Source organism: Oncorhynchus mykiss, chromosome 26 (genome assembly GCF_057628025.1).
Source record: "Oncorhynchus mykiss isolate SJ-2025 chromosome 26, ASM5762802v1, whole genome shotgun sequence".
NCBI classification, from domain to species: Eukaryota; Metazoa; Chordata; class Actinopteri; order Salmoniformes; family Salmonidae; genus Oncorhynchus; species Oncorhynchus mykiss.
The window spans coordinates 48773330-48796509 of record NC_143047.1 but is presented as its reverse complement, the minus strand read 5'-3'; positions in this window follow the sequence as shown (position 1 = coordinate 48796509).

Sequence of the window (23180 nt, the reverse complement as noted above, 5' to 3'; positions counted from 1 at the left end):
CTTGATGATCATAGCCCCGAGCCAGCATCGATGCTTGATGATCATAGCCCCGAGCCAGCATCGATGCTTGATGATCATAGCCCAGAGCCAGCATCGATGCTTGATGATCATAGCCCCGAGCCAGCATCGATGCTTGATGATCATAGCCCCGAGCCAGCATCGATGCTTGATGATCATAGCCCCGAGCCAGCATCGATGCTTGATGATCATAGCCCCGAGCCAGCATCGATGCTTGATGATCATAGCCCAGAGCCAGCATCGATGCTTGATGATCATAGCCCCGAGCCAGCATCGATGCTTGATGATCATAGCCCCGAGCCAGCATCGATGCTTGATGATCATAGCCCAGAGCCAGCATCGATGCTTGATGATCATAGCCCAGAGCCAGCATCGATGCTTGATGATCATAGCCCAGAGCCAGCATCGATGCTTGATGATCATAGCCCCGAGCCAGCATCGATGCTTGATGATCATAGCCCCGAGCCAGCATCGATGCTTGATGACCATAGCCCCGAGCCAGCATCGATGCTTGATGATCATAGCCCCGAGCCAGCATCGATGCTTGATGACCATAGCCCCGAGCCAGCATCGATGCTTGATGACCAGAGCCCCGAGCCAGCATCGATGCTTGATGACCAGAGCCCAGAACCAGCATCGCCTGGTCCCAGATCTGTTTGTGATGTCTGCAGACCTACTCCTCTCATCCTCTCAGTAGTGATGAACCTGGACCTCAGGAAGCCCAGGGGGAGACACAGTATTTAATACTCCTCTCATCCTCTCAGTAGTGATGAACCTGGACCTCAGGAAGCCCAGGGGGAGACACAGTATTTAATACTCCTCTCATCCTCTCAGTAGTGATGAACCTGGACCTCAGGAAGCCCAGGGGGAGACACAGTATTGAATATTCCTCTCATCCCCTCAGTAGTGATGAACCTGGACCTCAGGAAGCCCAGGGGGAGACACAGTATTTAATACTCCTCTCATCCTCTCAGTAGTGATGAACCTGGACCTCAGGAAGCCCAGGGGGAGACACAGTATTTAATACTCCTCTCATCCCCTCAGTAGTGATGAACCTGGACCTCAGGACGCCCAGGGGGAGACACAGTATTTAATATTCCTCTCATCCTCTCAGTAGTGATGAACCTGGACCTCAGGAAGCCCAGGGGGAGACACAGTATTTAATATTCCTCTCATCCTCTCAGTAGTGATGAACCTGGACCTCAGGACGCCCAGGGGGAGACACAGTATTTAATATTCCTCTCATCCCCTCAGTAGTGATGAACCTGGACCTCAGGAAGCCCAGGGGGAGACACAGTATTTAATACTCCTCTCATCCCCTCAGTAGTGATGAACCTGGACCTCAGGAAGCCCAGGGGGAGACACAGTATTGAATAGGATGCATTTTTAACCCTCTAGTCCATGCGACAGGTAGTAAGTAGTTCCTGATGATATTCATCTGGGAGAACTTTCTCTGTTTCTCTCATCATGTACAGTCAGAGCAGGTCAATCACAGCCTGCCTCCTAATTGGCACCCCTAACCCCTACATAGTGCACGACTATAGGGCCTATGGGGCTCTGGTCAAAAGTAGTGCACTACTATAGGGCTCTGGTCAAAAGTAGTGCACTATATTGGCAATAGGGAATGTGATTTGGGAAATAACCCCTAAGAATCGCCCCCTTAGTGACTTTAAACACTACTTCACCTTCCAATCCCTCTCTCTGCCTGTCCTTTATGGCATGTGTCAACCCAATGCAGCCGTATGTTAAGACTAAACACCTATAACCTTGGTTTTTAAACATGTATATAAGAGAAACATTGATAAATACAACTACAGAAGACATTTTCTTTGTAAAAAAAAATAAAAATAAAGAAAATGAAAAAAATCTTTGCCGAGCTACAGAAGAATTGTTTTATTAAAAAAATGACCAAAGTTTGTAGAAGAGTTAAAGTCACCATTTCCTTTTTAATGTGATGACATCATCCATTGCCTCAGTCTGTTGTGTATTCTACTGTAACTGTTAGGTCAGAGGGGAACGTGAGGATTTAGGGTTTCATCTGCTTTCTTTTGTTGTGTGAAGCGGGTGGACAGTTGTCAAAGGTGACACACGCGCGCGCGCACACACACACACACACACACACACACACACACACACACACATACATAAAGTGCAGTGTCTAATCTGAAATAGAAACCAGTATGATGTTCTGTGAGAGTTCCCTACCACCTCATCTCCTATCTCATCGACTTGTTATCCCAGTAGAGACACAACATTATCCCCCCCCCCCCCCTGTGTTTTACCTTGTCCAATATCTTAACACACGTCTGTCTTAATAATACATTCAGATGAGATGAACACTCTGTTATATTCTGTATTTATGTAAAGGAGTTGTTTTAATGATACATTAGTTCAATGTATAATGGATTGGTACATGGTGTTTTTTTGTTGGTTTTGTTTTGCCAAAGATTCACACGAAATGTTAATTTAAAGCCCGAGCTCATTGATACTGGGTGTATAACTTTAATTTACAGCCCGAGCTCATTGATACTGGGTCTATAACGTTAATTTACAGCCCGAGCTCATTGATACTGGGTCTATAACGTTAATTTACAGCCCGAGCTCATTGATACTGGGTCTATAATGTTAATTTACAGCCCGAGCTCATTGATACTGGGTCTATAATGTTAATTTAAAGCCCGAGCTCATTGATACTGGGTCTATAACTTTAATTTACAGCCCGAGCTCATTGATACTGGGTCTATAACGTTAATTTACAGCCCGAGCTCATTGATACTGGGTCTATAACGTTAATTTACAGCCCGAGCTCATTGATACTGGGTCTATAATGTTAATTTAAAGCCCGAGCTCATTGATACTGGGTCTATAACGTTAATTTACAGCCCGAGCTCATTGATACTGGGTCTATAACGTTAATTTACAGCCCGAGCTCATTGATACTGGGTCTATAATGTTAATTTACAGCCCGAGCTCATTGATACTGGGTCTATAACGTGGCGACGTAAACAATCCGTTTTCCCTAACAAATAAATACTTACTGTTCTTCCCTCCATACTGTCTTTGGAGAGTACAATCCAGAGGCCCATAGGGATATAACCTCCTGTAAATATCTCTCTCCGGCACCGTCATTCAGTTGTTTATTGTCATGTTAACAGCCACAATCTCTCCAATCAGCAAAGGTGATGTGTTTAACATGAGGGATGTTGTGCCTTGTAAGAAGAAACGATTGGTTTTTGTCCCAAATGGCACCCTATTCCCTTTATAGTGCATTGTTCTGAACCAGGGCCCTCCTTATTCCCTGTTCTGGACCAGGGCCCTCCCTATTCCTTGTTCTGGACCAGGGCCCTCCTTATTCCCTGTTCTGGACCAGGGCCCTCCCTATTCCCTGTTCTGGACCAGGGCCCTCCCTATTCCCTGTTCTGGACCAGGGCCCTCCCTATTCCCTGTTCTGGACCAGGGCCCTCCCTATTCCTTGTTCTGGACCAGGGCCCTCCTTATTCCCTGTTCTGGACCAGGGCCCTCCCTATTCCCTGTTCTGGACCAGGGCCCTCCCTATTCCCTGTTCTGAACCAGGGCCCTCCCTATTCCCTGTTCTGGACCAAGGCCCTCCCTATTCCCTGTTCTGGACCAGGTCCCTCCCTATTCCCTGTTCTGGACCAGGGCCCTCCCTATTCCCTGTTCTGGACCAGGGCCCTCCCTATTCCCTGTTCTGGACCAGGGCCCTCCCTATTCCCTGTTCTGAACCAGGGCCCTCCCTATTCCCTGTTCTGGACCAGGGCCCTCCCTATTCCCTGTTCTGGACCAGGGCCCACCCTATTCCCTGTTCTGGACCATAGGCCTATATAGGACTTTAAGGGAAAAGGGTGCAATTAGGGATTAAACCCTTGACTAGTGTGGCACCAGCTGCTTGCCTCATAACCCTTGACTAGTGTGGCACCAGCTGCTTGCCTCATAACCCTTGACTAGTGTGGTACCAGCTGCTTGCCTCATAACCCTTGACTAGTGTGGCATCAGCTGCTTGCCTCATGACCCTTGACTAGTGTGGCACCAGCTGCTTGCCTCATAACCCTTGACTAGTGTGGTACCAGCTGCTTGCCTCATAACCCTTGACTAGTGTGGTACCAGCTGCTTGCCTCATAACCCTTGACTAGTGTGGCACCAGCTGCTTGCCTCATAACCCTTGACTAGTGTGGTACCAACTGCTTGCCTCATAACCCTTGACTAGTGTGGCACCAACTGCTTGCCTCATAACCCTTGACTAGTGTGGCACCAACTGCTTGCCTCAGAACCCTTGACTAGTGTGGCACCAACTGCTTGCCTCATAACCTTTGACTAGTGTGGCACCAGCTGCTTGTCTCAGAACCCTTGACTAGTGTGGCACCAGCTGCTTGTCTCATAACCCTAGTGTGGCACCAGCTGCTTGCCTCATAACCCTAGTGTGGCACCAACTGCTTGCCTCATAACCCTTGACTAGTGTGGCACCAGCTGCTTGCCTCATAACCCTAGTGTGGCACCAACTGCTTGCCTCATAACCCTTGACTAGTGTGGTACCAGCTGCTTGCCTCATAACCCTTGACTAGTGTGGCACCAACTGCTTGCCTCATAACCCTTGACTAGTGTGGCACCAGCTGCTTGCCTCATAACCCTAGTGTGGTACCAACTGCTTGCCTCATAACCCTTGACTAGTGTGGTACCAACTGCTTGCCTCATGACTAGTGTGGTACCAGCTGCTTGCCTCATAACCCTTGACTAGTGTGGCACCAGCTGCTTGCCTCATGACTAGTGTGGTACCAGCTGCTTGCCTCATAACCCTTGACTAGTGTGGCACCAACTGCTTGCCTCATAACCCTTGACTAGTGTGGCACCAGCTGCTTGCCTCATAACCCTTGACTAGTGTGGCACCAACTGCTTGCCTCATAACCCTTGACTAGTGTGGTACCAGCTGCTTGCCTCATAACCCTTGACTAGTGTGGCACCAACTGCTTGCCTCATGACTAGTGTGGTACCAGCTGCTTGCCTCATAACCCTTGACTAGTGTGGCACCAGCTGCTTGCCTCATAACCCTTGACTAGTGTGGCACCAGCTGCTTGCCTCTTGACTAGTGTGGTACCAGCTGCTTGCCTCATAACCCTTGACTAGTGTGGCACCAGTTGCTTGCCTCATAACCCTTGACTAGTGTGGCACCAGCTGCTTGCCTCTTGACTAGTGTGGCACCAGCTGCTTGCCTCTTGACTAGTGTGGCACCAGCTGCTTGCCTCATAACCCTTGACTAGTGTGGCACCAGCTGCTTGCCTCATAACCCTTGACTAGTGTGGCACCAGCTGCTTGCCTCTTGACTAGTGTGGTACCAGCTGCTTGCCTCATGACTAGTGTGGCACCAGCTGCTTGCCTCATAACCCTTGACTAGTGTGGCACCAGCTGCTTGCCTCATAACCCTTGACTAGTGTGGCACCAGCTGCTTGCCTCATGACTAGTGTGGCACCAGCTGCTTGCCTCATGACTAGTGTGGCACCAGCTGCTTGCCTCATAACCCTTGACTAGTGTGGCACCAGCTGCTTGCCTCATAACCCTTGACTAGTGTGGCACCAGCTGCTTGCCTCATGACTAGTGTGGTACCAGCTGCTTGCCTCATGACTAGTGTGGCACCAGCTGCTTGCCTCATGACTAGTGTGGCACCAGCTGCTTGCCTCATGACTAGTGTGGTACCAGCTGCTTGCCTCATGACTAGTGTGGTACCAGCTGCTTGCCTCATGACTAGTGTGGTACCAGCTGCTTGCCTCATGACTAGTGTGGTACCAGCTGCTTGCCTCATGACTAGTGTGGTACCAGCTGCTTGCCTCATGACTAGTGTGGCACCAGCTGCTTGCCTCATGACTAGTGTGGTACCAGCTGCTTGCCTCATGACTAGTGTGGTACCAGCTGCTTGCCTCATGACTAGTGTGGTACCAGCTGCTTGCCTCATGACTAGTGTGGTACCAGCTGCTTGCCTCATGACTAGTGTGGCACCAGCTGCTTGCCTCATGACTAGTGTGGTACCAGCTGCTTGCCTCATGACTAGTGTGGTACCAGCTGCTTGCCTCATGACTAGTGTGGCACCAGCTGCTTGCCTCATGACTAGTGTGGTACCAGCTGCTTGCCTCATGACTAGTGTGGTACCAGCTGCTTGCCTCATGACTAGTGTGGCACCAGCTGCTTGCCTCATAACCCTTGACTAGTGTGGCACCAACTGCTTGCCTCATAACCCTTGACTAGTGTGGCACCAGCTGCTTGCCTCATAACCCTTGACTAGTGTGGTACCAGCTGCTTGCCTCATAACCCTTGACTAGTGTGGTACCAGCTGCTTGCCTCATAACCCTTGACTAGTGTGGTACCAACTGCTTGCCTCATAACCCTTGACTAGTGTGGTACCAACTGCTTGCCTCATAACCCTTGACTAGTGTGGCACCAGCTGCTTGTCTCAGAACCCTTGACTAGTGTGGCACCAGCTGCTTGCCTCATAAGCCTTGACTAGTGTGGTACCAACTGCTTGCCTCATAACCCTTGACTAGTGTGGTACCAACTGCTTGCCTCATAACCCTTGACTAGTGTGGTACCAACTGCTTGCCTCAGAACCCTTGACTAGTGTGGCACCAGCTGCTTGCCTCATAACCCTTGACTAGTGTGGCACCAACTGCTTGCCTCATAACCCTTGACTAGTGTGGTACCAGCTGCTTGCCTCATAACCCTTGACTAGTGTGGCACCAACTGCTTGCCTCATGACTAGTGTGGTACCAGCTGCTTGCCTCATAACCCTTGACTAGTGTGGCACCAGCTGCTTGCCTCATAACCCTTGACTAGTGTGGCACCAGCTGCTTGCCTCTTGACTAGTGTGGTACCAGCTGCTTGCCTCATAACCCTTGACTAGTGTGGCACCAGTTGCTTGCCTCATAACCCTTGACTAGTGTGGCACCAGCTGCTTGCCTCTTGACTAGTGTGGCACCAGCTGCTTGCCTCTTGACTAGTGTGGCACCAGCTGCTTGCCTCATAACCCTTGACTAGTGTGGCACCAGCTGCTTGCCTCATAACCCTTGACTAGTGTGGCACCAGCTGCTTGCCTCTTGACTAGTGTGGTACCAGCTGCTTGCCTCATGACTAGTGTGGCACCAGCTGCTTGCCTCATAACCCTTGACTAGTGTGGCACCAGCTGCTTGCCTCATAACCCTTGACTAGTGTGGCACCAGCTGCTTGCCTCATGACTAGTGTGGCACCAGCTGCTTGCCTCATGACTAGTGTGGCACCAGCTGCTTGCCTCATAACCCTTGACTAGTGTGGCACCAGCTGCTTGCCTCATAACCCTTGACTAGTGTGGCACCAGCTGCTTGCCTCATGACTAGTGTGGTACCAGCTGCTTGCCTCATGACTAGTGTGGCACCAGCTGCTTGCCTCATGACTAGTGTGGCACCAGCTGCTTGCCTCATGACTAGTGTGGTACCAGCTGCTTGCCTCATGACTAGTGTGGTACCAGCTGCTTGCCTCATGACTAGTGTGGTACCAGCTGCTTGCCTCATGACTAGTGTGGTACCAGCTGCTTGCCTCATGACTAGTGTGGTACCAGCTGCTTGCCTCATGACTAGTGTGGCACCAGCTGCTTGCCTCATGACTAGTGTGGTACCAGCTGCTTGCCTCATGACTAGTGTGGTACCAGCTGCTTGCCTCATGACTAGTGTGGTACCAGCTGCTTGCCTCATGACTAGTGTGGTACCAGCTGCTTGCCTCATGACTAGTGTGGCACCAGCTGCTTGCCTCATGACTAGTGTGGTACCAGCTGCTTGCCTCATGACTAGTGTGGTACCAGCTGCTTGCCTCATGACTAGTGTGGCACCAGCTGCTTGCCTCATGACTAGTGTGGTACCAGCTGCTTGCCTCATGACTAGTGTGGTACCAGCTGCTTGCCTCATGACTAGTGTGGCACCAGCTGCTTGCCTCATAACCCTTGACTAGTGTGGCACCAACTGCTTGCCTCATAACCCTTGACTAGTGTGGCACCAGCTGCTTGCCTCATAACCCTTGACTAGTGTGGTACCAGCTGCTTGCCTCATAACCCTTGACTAGTGTGGTACCAGCTGCTTGCCTCATAACCCTTGACTAGTGTGGTACCAACTGCTTGCCTCATAACCCTTGACTAGTGTGGTACCAACTGCTTGCCTCATAACCCTTGACTAGTGTGGCACCAGCTGCTTGTCTCAGAACCCTTGACTAGTGTGGCACCAGCTGCTTGCCTCATAAGCCTTGACTAGTGTGGTACCAACTGCTTGCCTCATAACCCTTGACTAGTGTGGTACCAACTGCTTGCCTCATAACCCTTGACTAGTGTGGTACCAACTGCTTGCCTGGAACACCGAGTGCAGCTGCAGCTGCACATAGTTTTATTTGAGCTGCTTGTCAACGTTGTTGTTTAAGTTATTATGCTCTCTGTCACTTAAACCGTTTCGATCTCTATCTATCACAACACGACATCGGAAATGTTCTGAAGACTATTTTTTTTGCTTTGAAACGATGATTTAGTTTTTATCTGAGATTGGACGGGTTGTTGTAGTAAACTAAACATATCTGTGCCAAAATGTTCACTTTGGCTCTTGCCCAGAAACAAAGTAAATAAATTATAAAGTGTGTTTTTTTCTGAATGAATACCTGTTGGTCACGTGCTTTATTTCTATATCTCTAAATTTCACTCTGAAGGACACTGAGGATGCTGTCGTTCTGCCCCCCTGAACAAGGCAGTTAACCCACTGTTCCCCTGAACAAGGCAGTTAACCCACAGTACCCCTGAACGAGGCAGTTAACCCACTGTTCCCCTGAACAAGGCAGTTAACCCCACTGTTCCCCTGAACAAGGCAGTTAACCCACTGTTCCCCTGAACAAGGCAGTTAACCTCACTGTTCCCCTGAACAAGGCAGTTAACCCACTGTTCCCCTGAACAAGGCAGTTAACCCACTGTTCCCCTGAACAAGGCAGTTAACCCACTGTTCCCCTGAACAAGGCAGTTAACCCACTGTTCCCCTGAACAAGGCAGTTAACCCACTGTTCCTACACTGTCATTTAAAATAAGAATGTGTTCTTTAACTGACTTGCCTAGTTAAATAAAGGATAAAATAAATAAATATCAGCTCTGTCAATACACAGATGTCATTAACAATAAGAATCATGTCAGCGGGTTCGGCTCCCCCCCCCGCCCCCCCCATCCCCTCTGAAGTGGGGCACGGCCTGCCTTTCGAAGAAGGGTATCTGGCACCTCCAGAGGCTCCTCTACGCACCAAATGGCACCCTATTCCCTATGTAGTGCACTACTTTTGGCCAGGACCCATAGGGCTCTGGTTAAAAGTAGTGCACTATATAGGGAGGAGGGTGCCATAGGGCTCTGGTTTAAAGTAGTGCACTATATAGGGAATAGGGTGCCATTTGAGGTACATATCACTGTAGAGAACACAATAAGTATTTTCATCCTGAATTTCACTCTGTCATATTCAGTCCAGTCCAACAGAACGGTCGGGAGGACATGTATTTGACCTAGCTACAGTATGTCCAACCTGATCTAGAGACCACGCTTGCACTGAGTCAGTCTCACGTGTCTAGTCCAATTAAAACCGTGTAGACTCAATCGCATGTCTAAACAGTAACCAATCACACGCTTGCATCACTCCACAAGCTACGGGTCGTCACTAGTTAACACAGTCAAAAGGTCATAAACCCCGCCCATTTCTACAAATTATCTTCTTAAAATCGGATTTTTAACCTAACTTTACCACTAACTTTAACCAAAATGCTAACTTTATGCCTAACCCTAAATTAAGACCAAATATATATATTTTTTTGTTTTCATACCATTTTTTTGCGATGTATCTGACTTTGTGGCTGTGTTATCTAGTGGAAACCAGCCACTAGCTACATAGCAACTCTGTGGACAGATGTTGGAGATTCACTGGTAAGTTTATAAAGTTAGATTTGTAGCCAGTTAAAAGGTCAAATAATGTTAGTAATTGTGCAGTGTAACTTTTAGGGTTTTGTTAAAGGTTATTTTGAGAGTTTTTATTCCCAATATTTGACACTATAACCAACTTTGCCTCTGACAACGATCCTAATTTAGCTTTCAGAATATCTAGCTAGTTAAAGTTAGCTGTTTAGTTAGCATGCTAGCCAGCCTCATGCTAGGAAGGCATTGGGGCCAGTTTGCTTTGGGACACACAACATCTGGGGTCTTGTGTAATGGTTTGACTCCAAACCAATAAGTTACACAGACTCAAGCTAGAGTCAGGCAATGTTAGTTAGCTAATGGTCAGCTAAACATGACCCCATACAATGTATCTAACTAGCTAATGTTAGCCCCCAACTCATTTTGTATTCTATCGTCATTAAAACATTTTTTTGAGGTGAAAGCTAAGTTACAGTTTATTGCTGAAACATGTACTTCTCTGTTAGTGGGGCCTAGCAGAGAGAGGATGGGGAAAGGAACTAGCAAGGTATTTGACAAGAGCCTTTTGGGGCATTATTTAAGCGATCGTGTGCCCAGAGAAGCTGTTTAGGAGGATATATTGGCACAGGTGTTGTTGGTATCGGGCTGGCAAACCATGCCAATACATCCCCCAAACACCGGCTTCGATTTTCATTAAAAACGTTGATTTATTAATTCATGTATTCATGCTATTTCATCCTTCCACAAGAAATAGTCCCGACACAAATCTAGGGTTACTACCCAAGCCGGCTGGTCGTTTGCCAGAGATGCGACCCAGTCGTTCAGACGGCAAGGTTTATACAAATCTCCGCTGTTGAAAACTAAATGTTAGTCTAAAAGAAATGTGATATAATGTCTAGATGCTTTTTATAGTGGAGATTAGGTTTATAAATCGCTGGGCTGTGGATTGCGCAGTCAGATGGAACAGAGTAAATAGGCATTTTAATGTCTGATTTAGCCAGCGGTATCTTGTGAAATAGACACCTGTTGGTATGCGGTTTTAAATAATTAGCATTCATGATTAGACCCTCCCATTTGTATAATAGAACATTAATGTGACCAGTTTTGTTTGAACGTTTGCTACGTTGCGGGAACGGTTTGTACCGAACGACACATTTTCCCAAAACGTTTATGTACTTTCTTGAACAGAGGAGATATGTTTGCTCCGTTTGGTAGGTGTGCCTGGGGTGTGGCTTTAAGCAATGAGTGATGTATTTAAACAGAAGTGGTACATCTTGAACACACAACCCTTCCCCGTTTTTCAACTGGTCTTTAACTAGTCCACAAGTTAATAGGCTATTTATTGTCGTGCAAAAGGGATGTTGAATTATGTTTTGGTTGTCAAAGCAACTAAATATCAACATTTTGAAGGAGAAGTATATTTTGTACCACTGGCTTTAATTCCAGTTTGTCTATAAATTAATAATAATTGATATGTTGGATTAATGTCTCTATTTCAACCAAGAATCAAAGTTAAAGAATAGGACTAAATCAAATCCAACTTTATTTCAAATCAAATCCAACTTTATTTCAAATCAAATCCAACTTTATTTAAAATCATATCCAACTTTATTTCAAATCAAATCCAACTTTATTTAAAATCAAATCCAACTTTATTTCAAATCAAATCCAACTTTATTTCAAATCATATCCAACTTTATTTCAAATCAAATCCAACTTTATTTAAAGTGCATTTAAAGTTTGATTAGATTTAGTCCTATTTTTATTTATTTTTAAACTTAGATTGTTGGTTGAGATAGAGACGTGAATCCAATAGCCTAGCGGTTAAGAGCATTGGGTTAGTAACTGAAAGGTTGCTGGTTTGAATCCCCAGAGCCGACTAGGTGAAAATCTGTTGTGCCCTTGAGCAAGGCACTTATCCCTAATTGCTCCTGTAAGTCTCTCTGGATCTCCTTCAGAATGTTGATTATTTGGTTGCGTTGACAACCAAAACACAATTCAATATCCCTTTTTGCACTACAGTAAATTGCTCCTGTAAGTCTCTCTGGATAAGAGTGTCTGCTAAATGACTAACGTGTTCATATTAATAGGTGAGTGTATGATATTACACATTCCGTTGGTTGAATGACAGACCAGCGGTGTGTGAATGTGACTATGACACACAGCCTATGATTTTAGTTAATGCCATTCCAAGATATTCCCCCTGCAGCTATAGATAGGTGTGTTGTGTAAGGCCCCGTCGGCTCTGTGACAGCATGTCTGCTTGGTTACAGGTGGGAGGACTGTTTTCGCTAAACCCCTTTACCTGGACGGGAGAACATATTCAGGAAAAACACACATTGCTCAATTTCACACGTTGGTCTCCAGAACAGGGCATGTTGTATCCAGGTAAGGTGCATCATTTTCTAGTTTTTTTACATAAAAAAAAAACTCGCCAACTGATGCCTGAGTTGTGCTACATTTTTTTGTGGTTCCCTCCTCTGGCATCTCTAGCCGGCCCCTAGCCACCTCCTCCAAATTCCTTTCGTTCAAGAAAACAAATAGACTGGCGTAATGTTCTTTTGTTCACCTTTATGAAGACAGGTACGCTAGGTGCTGCTTAGCTTGACAGGGTTTTATTTTACAGAATTGAAGAGGCAGTGGATTAGAATAGGGTTTATTTTACAGAATTGAAGAGGCAGTGGATTAGAATAGGGTTTATTTTACAGAATTGAAGAGGCAGTGGATTAGAACAGGGTTTTATTTTACAGAATTGAAGAGGCAGTGGATTAGAATAGGGTTTTTGGTTGCTGATGGAGAAGGACAGTTTGTAACTATCAAGTCCATCAGTAGTGTTTACAAAAAATAACCCATAGTGTTGATTCCCAAATGGCACACTAATCCCTTTGTAGTGCACTACTTTAGACCATAACCCTATGGCACACTATTCCCTATGTAGTACACTACTTTAGACCAGAACCCTATGGCACACTATTCCCTATGTAGTACACTACTTTAGTCCAGAACCCTATAGCACACTAATCCCTATGTAGTGCACTACTTTAGTCCAGAACCCTATGGTACACTAATCCCTATGTAGTGCACTACTTTAGTCCAGAACCCTATGGTACACTATTCCCTATGTAGTACACTACTTTAGTCCAGAACCCTATGGTACACTAATCCCTATGTAGTGCACTACTTTAGTCCAGAACCCTATGGTACACTAATACCTATGTAGTGCACTACTTTAGTCCAGAACCCTATGGTACACTAATCCCTATGTAGTGTACTACTTTAGACCAGGTGGTAGATTGAGTCCAACCTCAATGTCACCAGACCTGTCTGTCTCAACGATCTGAACTAGAAACATCTGTGGGTTGGAGCGTCTCAACCAGAAACATCTGTGGGTTGGAGTGTCTGGACCAGAAACATCTGTGGGTTGGAGAGTCTGAACTAGAAACATCTGTGGGTTGGAGAGTCTGAACTAGAAACATCTGTGGGTTGGAGAATCTGAACTAGAAACATCTGTGGGTTGGAGAGTCTGAACTAGAAACATCTGTGGGTTGGAGAGCAGTGTCTGGACCAGAAACATCTGTGGGTTGGAACGTCTGGACCAGAAACATCTGTGGGTTGGAACGTCTGGACCAGAAACATCTGTGGGTTGGAGCGTCTGAACCAGAAACATCTGTGGGTTGGAGCGTCTGAACCAGAAACATCTGTGGGTTGGAGCGTCTGGACCAGAAACATCTGTGGGTTGGAGCGTCTGAACCAGAAACATCTGTGGGTTGGAGAGTCTGAACCAGAAACATCTGTGGGTTGGAGCGTCTGAACTAGAAACATCTGTGGGTTGGAGAGCAGTGTCTGGACCAGAAACATCTGTGGGTTGGAACGTCTGAACCAGAAACATCTGTGGGTTGGAGCGTCTGAACTAGAAACATCTGTGGGTTGGAGCGTTTGGACCAGAAACATCTGTGGGTTGGAGCGTCTGAACTAGAAACATCTGTGGGTTGGAGAGCAGTGTCTGGACCAGAAACATCTGTGGGTTGGAACGTCTGAACCAGAAACATCTGTGGGTTGGAGCGTCTGAACTAGAAACATCTGTGGGTTGGAGAGCAGTGTCTGGACCAGAAACATCTGTGGGTTGGAACGTCTGGACCAGAAACATCTGTGGGTTGGAGCGTCTGGACCAGAAACATCTGTGGGTTGGAGTGTCTGGACCAGAAACATCTGTGGGTTGGAGCGTCTGGACCAGAAACATCTGTGGGTTGGAGAGCAGTGTCTGGACCAGAAACATCTGTGGGTTGGAGTGTCTGAACCAGAAACATCTGTGGGTTGGAGCGTCTGGACCAGAAACATCTGTGGGTTGGAACGTCTGAACTAGAAACATCTGTGGGTTGGAGCGTCTGGACCAGAAACATCTGTGGGTTGGAGCGTCTGGACCAGAAACATCTGTGGGTTGGAGAGTCTGGACTAGAAACATCTGTGGGTTGGAGCGTCTGGACCAGAAACATCTGTGGGTTGGAGCGTCTGGACCAGAAACATCTGTGGGTTGGAGAGTCTGAACTAGAAACATCTGTGGGTTGGAGAGTCTGGACTAGAAACATCTGTGGGTTGGAGCGTCTGGACCAGAAACATCTGTGGGTTGGAGCGTCTGAACTAGAAACATCTGTGGGTTGGAGCGTCTGGACCAGAAACATCTTGTCTGGCATTGAACTTTTTCTGGCAGGTAACTGTACGCGTCTGGGTCCTGAAACCTCCACTTCAACCCAACCTGGCAACCCAATCTGAGTCTGTCTCTGCCTTTCAGATGTCCTCAGTCAGGCCTTCAAGAGGAAGCTGGGGCCTAGGAGGATATAGAGCAGGGAGAGGATCCAGCGGTGTGTGGAAGACTAAACGTGGTAGTTAGCAGTGTACTCTGGTGAGGGACACCGTCCTTCTATACTCTATATGGTGGTTAACAGTGTACTCTGGTGAGGGACACCGTCCTTCTATACTATATATGGTGGTTAGCAGTGTACTCTGGTGAGGGACTCCGTCCTTCTATACTATATATGGTGGTTAGCAGCGTACTCTGGTGAGGGACACTGTCCTTCTATACTATATATGGTGGTTAGCAGTGTACTCTGGTGAGGGACACCGTCCTTCTATACTATATATGGTGGTTAGCAGCGTACTCTGGTGAGGGACACCGTCCTTCTATACTATATATGGTGGTTAGCAGTGTACTCTGGTGAGGGACACCGTCCTTCTATACTATATATGGTGGTTAGCAGCGTACTCTGGTGAGGGACACTGTCCTTCTATACTGTACAGTATATGGTGGTTAGCAGTGTACTCTGGTGAGGGACACTGTCCTTCTATACTGTATATGGTGGTTAGCAGTGTACTCTGGTGAGGGACACTGTCCTTCTATACTATATATGGTGGTTAGCAGTGTACTCTGGTGAGGGACACTGTCCTTCTATACTGTATATGGTGGTTAGCAGCGTACTCTGGTGAGGGACACCGTCCTTCTATACTATATATGGTGGTTAGCAGCATACTCTGGAGAGGGACACTGTCCTTCTATACTCTATATGGTGGTTAGCAGTGTACTCTGGTGAGGGACTCCGTCCTTCTATACTATATATGGTGGTTAGCAGTGTACTCTGGTGAGGGACACTGTCCTTCTATACTCTATATGGTGGTTAGCAGTGTACTCTGGTGAGGGACACCGTCCTTCTATACTCTATATGGTGGTTAGCAGTGTACTCTGGTGAGGGACACCGTCCTTCTATACTATATATGGTGGTTAGCAGTGTACTCTGGTGAGGGACACTGTCCTTCTATACTGTATATGGTGGTTAGCAGTGTACTCTGGTGAGGGACTCCGTCCTTCTATACTATATATGGTGGTTAGCAGTGTACTCTGGTGAGGGACACCGTCCTTCTATACTATATATGGTGGTTAGCAGTGTACTCTGGTGAGGGACTCCGTCCTTCTATACTATATATGGTGGTTAGCAGTGTACTCTGGTGAGGGACACCGTCCTTCTATACTATATATGGTGGTTAGCAGTGTACTCTGGTGAGGGACTCCGTCCTTCTATACTATATATGGTGGTTAGCAGCGTACTCTGGTGAGGGACACCGTCCTTCTATACTATATATGGTGGTTAGCAGTGTACTCTGGTGAGGGACACCGTCCTTCTATACTATATATGGTGGTTAGCAGTGTACTCTGGTGAGGGACTCCGTCCTTCTATACTATAAATGGTGGTTAGCAGCGTACTCTGGTGAGGGACACTGTCCTTCTATACTATATATGGTGGTTAGCAGCATACTCTGGTGAGGGACACCGTCCTTCTATACTGTATATGGTGGTTAGCAGCGTACTCTGGTGAGGGACACCGTCCTTCTATACTATATATGGTGGTTAGCAGTGTACTCTGGTGAGGGACTCCGTCCTTCTATACTATATATGGTGGTTAGCAGCGTACTCTGGTGAGGGACACCGTCCTTCTATACTATATATGGTTGTTAGCAGCGTACTCTGGTGAGGGACACTGTCCTTCTATACTATATATGGTGGTTAGCAGCATACTCTGGTGAGGGACACCGTCCTTCTATACTGTATATGGTGGTTAGCAGCGTACTCTGGTGAGGGACTCCGTCCTTCTATACTGTATATGGTGGTTAGCAGCGTACTCAGGTGAAGGACACCGTCCTTCTATACTGTATATGGTGTAGCATACTCTGGTGAGGGACACCGTCCTTCTATACTGTATATGGTGGTTAGCAGCATACTCTGGTGAGGGACACTGTCCTTCTATACTGTATATGGTGGTTAGCAGTGTACTCTGGTGAGGGACTCCGTCCTTCTATACTATATATGGTGGTTAGCAGCATACTCTGGTGAGGGACACCGTCCTTCTATACTGTATATGGTGGTTAGCAGCGTACTCTGGTGAGGGACACCGTCCTTCTATACGGTATATGGTGGTTAGCAGCGTACTCTGGTGAGGGACACTGTCCTTCTATACTGTATATGGTGGTTAGCAGCGTACTCTGGTGAGGGACACTGTCCTTCTATACTATATATGGTGGTTAGCAGTGTACTCTGGTGAGGGACACCGTCCTTCTATACTATATATGGTGGTTAGCAGCGTACTCTGGTGAGGGACACTGTCCTTCTATACGGTATATGGTGGTTAGCAGCATACTCTGGTGAGGGACACCGTCCTTCTATACTATATATGGTGGTTAGCAGCGTACTCTGGTGAGGGACACTGTCCTTCTATACTATATATGGTGGTTAGCAGTGTACTCTGGTGAGGGACACCATCCTTCTATACTGTATATGGTGGTTAGCAGTGTACTCTGGTGAGGGACACCATCCTTCTATACTGTATATGGTGGTTAGCAGCGTACTCTGGTGAGGGACACTGTCCTTCTATACTATATATGGTGGTTAGCAGTGTACTCTGGTGAGGGACACCGTCCTTCTATACTGTACAGTATATGGTGGTTAGCAGCGTACTCTGGTGAGGGACACCGTCCTTCTATACTATATATGGTGGTTAGCAGCATACTCTGGTGAGGGACACTGTCCTTCTATACTATATATGGTGGTTAGCAGCGTACTCTGGTGAGGGACACCGTCCTTCTATACTGTACAGTATATGGTGGTTAGCAGCATACTCTGGTGAGGGACACCGTCCTTCTATACTCTATATGGTGGTTAGCAGTGTACTCTGGTGAGGGACACCGTCCTTCTATACTATATATGGTGGTTAGCAGCGTACTCTGGTGAGGGACACCGTCCTTCTATACTATATATGGTGGTTAGCAGCGTACTCTGGTGAGGGACACCGTCCTTCTATACTATATATGGTGGTTAGCAGTGTACTCTGGTGAGGGACACTGTCCTTCTCTACTTTAATTGGTGGTTAGCAGCGTACTCTGGTGAGGGACACCGTCCTTCTATACTATATATGGTGGTTAGCAGCATACTCTGGTGAGGGACACTGTCCTTCTATACTTTAATTGGTGGTTAGCAGCGTACTCTGGTGAGGGACACTATGGTGGTTAGCAGCGTACTCTGGTGAGGGACACCGTCCTTCTATACTGTATATGGTGGTTAGCAGAGAAGACTCGGGGGGGAATCTGTGTTACAGACCGACTGCTGTTGAAGGTGTCACAGGAGGAGAACAGAGAGAGAGAGGGTGGGCATCCCAAATGGCACTCTCTTCCCTATTTAGTGTGCACTACTTTTGATCAGGGCCCGTAGGGTGCACTATATAAAGGGAATAGGGTGCACTATATAAAGGGGATAGGGTGCACTATATAAAGGGGATAGGGTGCACTATATAAAGGGAATAGGGTGCACTATATAAAGGGAATAGGGTGCACTATATAAAGGGAATAGGGTGCACTATATAAAGGGAATAGGGTGCACTATATACAGGGAATAGGGTGCACTATATAAAGGGAATAGGGTGCACTATATACAGGGAATAGGGTGCACTATATAAAGGGAATAGGGTCCACTATATAAAGGGAATAGGGTGCACTATATACAGGGAATAGGGTGCACTATATAAAGGGAATAGGGTGCACTATATACAGGGAATAGGGCACACTATATAAAGGGAATAGGGTGCATAATAAAGGGAATAGGGTGCACTATATAAAGGGAATAGGGTGCACTATATAAAGGGAATAGGGTGCACTATATAAAGGGAATAGGGTGCACTATATAAAGGGAATAGGGTGCACTATATAAAGGGAATAGGGTGCACTATATAAAGGGAATAGGGTGCACTATATACAGGGAATAGGGTGCACTATATAAAGGGAATAGGGTGCACTATATACAGGGAATAGGGTGCACTATATAAAGGGAATAGGGTGCACTATATAAAGGGAATAGGGTGCACTATATACAGGGAATAGGGTGCACTATATAAAGGGAATAGGGTGCACTATATACAGGGAATAGGGCACACTATATAAAGGGAATAGGGTGCACTATATAAAGGGAATAGGGTGCACTATATAAAGGGAATAGGGTGCACTATATAAAGGGAATAGGGTGCACTATATAAAGGGAATAGGGTGCACTATATAAAGGGAATAGGGTGCACTATATAAAGGGAATAGGGTGCACTATATAAAGGGAATAGGGTGCACTATATAAAGGGAATAGGGTGCACTATATAAAGGGGATAGGGTGCACTATATAAAGGGAATAGGGTGCACTATATGAAGGGAATAGGGTGCACTATATACAGGGAATAGGGCGCACTATATACAGGGAATAGGGCGCACTATATAAAGGGAATAGGGCGCCCTATATAAAGGGAATAGGGTGCGATTTGGGACACAACCCAGAGAGGAAGAATCACTGAGTGGCTGTGTGTCTGGACGGAGGTATATTAACCTGACCGTGTCGAACGGCAGAGAAGAACGCGGCTGTGTTTTCTACGTTAATAGAAATGCCACCCTGTCTTCTCGACTGATGATTAACATCAGTGGTAAATTAAATAATTTCCTTCAGTTTGATCTAATGAATACAGTGGTGTTTTTTTGGGGGGGGGGGGGGGGGGGGGGGGGTGTCCCTTGAGGCCGTTATGGAGGAAATTCAAAGCCGCAGTGTACAGGCAGACACATGTTATCAGATAAACCGTTTTGGGCCCGACATGACATTTGGATTCTGCCGTTTTTTTACAAAACTCTAGTGGGATAATGTGTTTAGTGGAACGTTGATTAGGCTTGATCTAGTTTCTAAGTGATTTATTCTCAGTATTTTCTGCTATAAATGTAGCTAGTCCATGAGCTAGTCCTCAGTCGTTGTATGACCGACGTCGTCCCAGGATATTAACACAGCCTTAATAAGCCTGGGATATCAACCATTCAAAAGTTGGCCTTAGTGGGCGTGGCCATATAACTCAATGGGAGTGACTTTACTGAGTCAATTATTTCTCAGAATTACATTTTTAGCGAATCACACGACTGTGAGGCGTGGCTCCCAATGGAGGCGGGACCCGGGTAGGAACTCGAGGTGCACAAGACATGCAGTGGGAAGGTATTGTGGGAGATGTCCTTCCGGCGCCGACAGAGATGGCCGCCTCGCTTCGCGTTCCTAGGAAACTATGCAGTTTTTTGTTTTTTACGTGTTATTTCTTACATTAGTACCCCAGGTCATCTTAGGTTTCATTACATACAGTCGAGAAGAACTACTGAATATAAGATCAGCATCAACTCACCATCAGTACGACCAAGAATATGTTTTTCGCGACGCGGATCCTGTGTTCTGCCTTACAAACAGGACAACGGAGTGGATCCTATGCAGCGACCCAAAAAAACGACTCCGAAAGAGAGGGAAACGAGGCGGTCTTCTGGTCAGACTCCGGAGACGGGCACAGCGCGCACCACTCCCTAGCATTCTTCTTGCCAATGTCCAGTCTCTTGACAACAAGGTTGATGAAATCCGAGCAAGGGTAGCATTCCAGAGGGACATCAGAGACTGTAACGTTCTTTGCTTCACGGAAACGTGGCTTACTGGAGAGACGCTATCCGAAGCGGTGCAGCCAACAGGTTTCTCCACGCATCGCGCAGACAGGAAAAAACATCTTTCTGGTAAAAAGAGGGGCGGGGGCGTATGCCTTATGACTAACGTGACATGGTGCGATGAAAGAAACATACAGGAACTCAAATCCTTCTGTTCACCTGATTTAGAATTCCTCACAATCAAATGTAGACCGCATTATCTACCAAGAGAATTCTCTTCGATTATAATCACAGCCGTATATATCCCCCCCCAAGCAGACACATCGATGGGTCTGAACGAACTTTATTTAACTCTCTGCAAACTGGAAACAATTTATCCGGAGGCTGCATTCATTGTAGCTGGGGATTTTAACAAGGCTAATCTGAAAACAAGACTCCCCAAATGTTATCAGCATATCGATTGCGCAACCAGGGGAGGAAAGACCTTGGACCATTGTTACTCTAACTTCCGCGACGCATATAAGGCCCTGCCCCGCCCCCCTTTCGGAAAAGCTGACCACGACTCCATTTTGTTGATCCCTGCCTACAGACAGAAACTAAAACAAGAGGCTCCCACGCTGAGGTCTGTCCAACGCTGGTCCGACCAAGCTGACTCCACACTCCAAGACTGCTTCCATCACGTGGACTGGGAGATGTTTCGTATTGCGTCAGATAACAACATTGACGAATACGCTGATTCGGTGTGCGAGTTCATTAGAACGTGCGTTGAAGATGTCGTTCCCATAGCAACGATTAAAACATTCCCTAACCAGAAACCGTGGATTGATGGCAGCATTCGTGTGAAACTGAAAGCGCGAACCACTGCTTTTAATCAGGGCAAGGTGTCTGGTAACATGACCGAATACAAACAGTGCAGCTATTCCCTCCGCAAGGCTATCAAACAAGCTAAGCGCCAGTACAGAGACAAAGTAGAATCTCAATTCAACGGCTCAGACACAAGAGGCATGTGGCAGGGTCTACAGTCAATCACGGACTACAGGAAGAAACCCAGCCCAGTCACGGACCAGGATGTCTTGCTCCCAGGCAGACTAAATCACTTTTTTGCCCGCTTTGAGGACAATACAGTGCCACTGACACGGCCTGCAACGAAAACATGCGGTCTCTCCTTCACTGCAGCCGAGGTGAGTAAGACATTTAAACGTGTTAACCCTCGCAAGGCTGCAGGCCCAGATGGCATCCCCAGCCGCGCCCTCAGAGCATGCGCAGACCAGCTGGCCGGTGTGTTTACGGACATATTCAATCAATCCCTATACCAGTCTGCTGTTCCCACATGCTTCAAGAGGGCCACCATTGTTCCTGTTCCCAAGAAAGCTAAGGTAACTGAGCTAAATGACTACCGCCCCGTAGCACTCACATCCGTCATCATGAAGTGCTTTGAGAGACTAGTCAAGGACCATATCACCTCCACCCTACCTGACACCCTAGACCCACTCCAATTTGCTTACCGCCCAAATAGGTCCACAGACGATGCAATCTCAACCACACTGCACACTGCCCTAACCCATCTGGACAAGAGGAATACCTATGTGAGAATGCTGTTCATCGACTACAGCTCGGCATTCAACACCATAGTACCCTCCAAGCTCGTCATCAAGCTCGAGACCCTGGGTCTCGACCCCGCCCTGTGCAACTGGGTACTGGACTTCCTGACGGGCCGCCCCCAGGTGGTGAGGGTAGGCAACAACATCTCCTCCCCGCTGATCCTCAACACTGGGGCCCCACAAGGTTGCGTTCTGAGCCCTCTCCTGTACTCCCTGTTCACCCACGACTGCGTGGCCACGCACGCCTCCAACTCAATCATCAAGTTTGCGGACGACACAACAGTGGTAGGCTTGATTACCAACAACGATGAGACGGCCTACAGGGAGGAGGTGAGGGCCCTCGGAGTGTGGTGTCAGGAAAACAACCTCACACTCAACGTCAACAAAACTAAGGAGATGATTGTGGACTTCAGGAAACAGCAGAGGGAACACCCCCCTATCCACATCGATGGAACAGTAGTGGAGAGGGTAGCAAGTTTTAAGTTCCTCGGCATACACATCACAGACAAACTGAATTGGTCCACTCACACAGACAGCATCGTGAAGAAGGCGCAGCAGCGCCTCTTCAACCTCAGGAGGCTGAAGAAATTCGGCTTGTCACCAAAAGCACTCACAAACTTCTACAGATGCACAATCGAGAGCATCCTGGCGGGCTGTATCACCGCCTGGTATGGCAACTGCACCGCCCTCAACCGTAAGGCTCTCCAGAGGGTAGTGAGGTCTGCACAACGCATCACCGGGGGCAAACTACCTGCCCTCCAGGACACCTACACCACCCGATGTCACAGGAAGGCCATAAAGATCATCAAGGACATCAACCACCCGAGCCACTGCCTGTTCACCCCGCTATCATCCAGAAGGCGAGGTCAGTACAGGTGCATCAAAGCTGGGACCGAGAGACTGAAAAACAGCTTCTATCTCAAGGCCATCAGACTGTTAAACAGCCACCACTAACACTGAGTGGCTGCTGCCAACACACTGACACTGACTCAACTCCAGCCACTTTAATAATGGGAATTGATGGGAATGATGTAAATATATCACTAGCCACTTTAAACAATGCTACCTTATATAAATGTTACTTACCCTACATTATTCATCTCATATGCATACGTATATACTGTACTCTATATCATCGA